Source organism: Clupea harengus, unplaced genomic scaffold (genome assembly GCF_900700415.2).
Source record: "Clupea harengus unplaced genomic scaffold, Ch_v2.0.2, whole genome shotgun sequence".
Taxonomy (NCBI): domain Eukaryota; kingdom Metazoa; phylum Chordata; class Actinopteri; order Clupeiformes; family Clupeidae; genus Clupea; species Clupea harengus.
In genome coordinates, this window is record NW_024879749.1 from 65050 (window position 1) to 68934 (window position 3885).

General features: G+C 53.4%; 1 pseudogene; it reads right to left on the bottom strand.

Annotated features, from left to right (window-relative positions):
* Positions 1 to 667: 667 nt before the first annotated feature.
* Positions 668 to 3498, bottom strand: LOC122130221 (annotated as a pseudogene).
* Positions 3499 to 3885: the final 387 nt, after the last annotated feature.

The following is a 3885-nucleotide window of genomic DNA, read 5'->3' on the forward strand; positions in this document are numbered from 1 at the left end:
GGGATTGCCCCGTTTAACACCACCATAACAGACAAAAAGCTGTGAATGCGTATGCCTCAGAGACTGAGTACGCGTTACATAGGTTCTTAACGCCCTTATCGGGCACCGATTTACCAAGTTATCCCCCATTGGAGCAGACTGGGTGGAAAGAGCTGATCTCGATCACCTGATTCACAGTCTGAGGGTTCACTACTTTGGGAAGAAAGGATGGGTTTGGCCATAGTGACACACCAGAGTATTCGGCCTTCCAACGAAGACACTGCTCACTAACAGACAAAGCATGTAGCTCGCTGATCCTCTTGGCAGAACAAATTGCCAGGAGAAACACTGTTTTCTGTGTGAGAAACTTGAGGTCAGCCTGGTCTAGCGGCTCATAGGGGGTCAGAGTGCAGTACAGTGGCCAGGTCCCATGATGGAGCCCTCAACGCCCTGCCCCGCCGCAGGCGGCGTGCTTCCTTGATGAATTGAGAGACCAGGGGATGTTTACCAACCGCTTGTCCATGGACTGGCTGGTGAAAGGAAGAAATGGCTTCCGCATAAACCTTAACAGTGCTGGACGCTCTTCCCAAGTCCAGAAGTGACTGGAGGAAGCATAAAATGCTGTGCACGGAGCAGATGACTGGGTCTAACTGTTTGTTGTAACACCAGTCTGAGAATACGCCCCATTTCTGGCTGTAGCAAGCTTGCGTAGAGGGAGCCCTGGCACTCTGTATGGTGTGCATAACTGCCTCACCTAGCTCCTGCAGGAGGGGCTGAGGAGTGGCCATGCCCACAGCTGTAGAGGTGCTGGATTGGGGTGCCAGATCTGACCGCCTGCCTGAGAGGAGATCTGCCCTGACTGGAAGGGCCATGGCTGCCCCTGAACCAGGCGGTGGAGAGCGGGGAACCACCATCTCCCCGGCCACTTGGGAGCTATCAGCAAGACCTTGTTAATGGCCTGTGAGGATCTTGTGGAGGACATAGGGGATCAGGGGAAGAGGAGGGAAAGCATATAGCTGGCCCAACGGCCAGTCTTGGGACAGAGCATCCTGACCCAGAGGTGCCCATTGGTCCCTTATGGAAAACCACCTGTCGCAGTGAGTTGTCTCTGATGATGCAAACAGGTTGACTCGAGCTCTGCCGAACTGAGACCACAGCTGAGCTACCACAGCCGGGTGCAGTCTCCACTCGCCCGCGAGTGGGCCAGTCCTGGACAGGAGGTCTGCCGCTCGGTTCTGCACTCCCGGAATGTACACTGCTCTCAGGGGTGCCAGATGGGTGAGGGCCCACACCAGGAGTTTCCAGGCTAACTGGAGGCCACGCAGAGACCTGGTGCCCCCTTGGTGATTCATGTGGTACACAGCAGAGGAGTTGTCTGATCTCACTAGGACATGTCTGCCCCTGATAAGGGGGAGAAGTTCCACTAGGGCCAGATGAACTGCCCTCAGCTCCAGCACCTCCAGCTCGCCCCTCCAGCGGGAATTCCATGTACCCCTAACTGTCCTTCCTTCCCAAACTGCACCCCATCCAGTTAGGGAGGCGTCTGTGGTCACAACCGGCCTGCGGGATGGGATATTCCCCAGTGGGGCCCCTGGGATAAGAGGGCCTGGTCTCTCCAGGGGTGTAGTGCGTGCCTGAATGGCCGTGTGACCTTGAGTTTTACACGCCGGTCTTGCCGAGGATGGAGGTTGAACGCATTCAACCACCTCTGCAGCGGCCGAGCCCTGAGGAGGCCTAGTGGGACTGTGGGATATTTTAATATGATTCAGAAGGAAGGTCAGATAATTCATTTAATTAGTTTGATGATCAGATACACTCTAAAACACGATGTTAGAAAAGGGGTTTGGCCCACCGGGTAGAGGATGGGTCATGATACACATTTTAAGCTTTCTGATTGGATGGAGTCAGTTTAGAGGTTAATGATGTGATTGGATACAGGGTCAGCCAGTCAAGGTTGAAGTGGGAGTGTCAGAAGAGGTTTAAAAGGCAGCGCGCGACTTTAGGCAGACAGAAACATTCTAGAACTTTCTCTTATTGTGGTTTAAGATCTGCAATAAATCTTTACTGAAGAATTCACCATCTGCTGTTCGACTCCTGCTTAAATGGGACCGCGTGTGTGTATATTTTAGACACGACAGGACCACTGTAGCTGCTGCTGATATTGTGCCTAGAAACCTCTGATATTGCCCCAACTCCAGTCGTCTGCCAAGACTGAACTGGCTCACCAGCGCTAGGAGCTTGGACACCCTGTGTGGGGTAAGCGAGCCACGCATTGTGACTGAATTTAATTGTAGCCCCACAAACATTGTATTCTGTGTGGGGATGAGGTTGCTCTTCTCCAGATTCATCCTGAGCCCTAAGCTCTGTACGTGATGAATTACTCTCTCTGTGTCTTTCATGACTTGGACACGATCTGGGGCACAGATTAGCCAATCGTCCAAGTAAGGCAGGATCTTCAAGCCTGCTGCTTGAAGGGGGGACAGGGCCGCTGCCACCACCCTTGTAAAAACTCTTGGTGAGAGAGACAGGCCAAAGGGCAGCACCCTGAACTGGTAAGTCTGTCCTTGGAATGCAAACCTCAGAAAAGGTCTGTGGACTGGGCACATGGGGACGTGAAAGTATGCGTCCAGGGACGTGAACCACTCTCCTCTCTCGACGGACATTAAAATCTGATGTGTGTTCAGCATTTTGAACGGTAGCACTTTTACAAATGCGTTTAGACGCCTTAGATCCAGGATAGGACACAGACCTCCGTCTTTTTTTGAATGATACAATATTTGGAGTAAAACCCAGCAAGCTGTTCGTCGGAGCCTACCCTCTCGACAGCCTCCTTTTCCAGAAGGGTTAAAATCTCTCTGTTTAAAATTTCCGCCTGAACTGGGTCTTTGACCATGGTCATCTGAACTCCAGAAAAAGGAGGGGGCGCCGCCTAAATTGAATTCTGTAGCCGTTCGCCACTGTAGCCAGCACCCATTGGTCTGACACACACTCTACCCAGCTGCTCAGGCGTAGCTGGGAGACGGCTTCGGCAGGCGGCTTCACTCCGCTAGGTGGCTCTACCCCAAGAGCCTGCAGCTCTGGGGGGTACTGCGTTTGGGGGGATGCCCTGGGGAAAAAACGCCGCTGATGTGCTGGCTGACGCTGTGGGGGTCTTCTGCCCCTGGAGACGGCATGCTCCACGCTCTGGCCCCTGCCCGCCCAGCTAGCACCGGATCGAAACGGCACAGGGCCAGGAGCTCTGTGCTGGTACGACGAAGGGGCAGCCCTGCCAAAAGTCTGACGAACGGACTCTCTTGTACGTCGCGACTGCTCAGCGAAGTCAAACACACCCTGAGAGTCAGGATGAAACACCTTACCTGGCACTACCGCCATTTTAATGAGGTCCTTCCTAACACCCTCCGGAAGGGAGGTCTGTGCCAGCCAGACTTGCCTACGTGCCAACACCGCTGAGGACATTGCAGCGCCAACGTCCCTGGTAAGCTGGGAGTGGGTGATAAGAGCTGAATCCACCAACGACATTGTATCCTGATCTTCTGGACCAAGCATCTTTCTAAATCGCTGCCAACAAGATGGCCAGCGCATTACCAGAGCGTGCAGCACGTGCAGCTGCATTGTAAGAACGGCACACAAGGGTGTCCGTCTTATGGCACTCCCTGACTGGGCACTTGGGGTTGGTAGTAACCCGAGCTGGGCCAAGCGATGTCAGGGCCGCAATCTCTCTCTCAACTGGTGGCATGTCAGCCAGCCCAGATTCAGTTTCAAGCTGATCTTTTGTCAACCTGCGACACCTAGGGTTAAACTGTGGTGGAGCCGTAGGGTTATTCCACGACCTTTTAAGCATTAAGGTGCTTTTATAATCGGTTTTTACGCAGAAACGTAAGCACGTAAGATACATAAGCGCAGTTG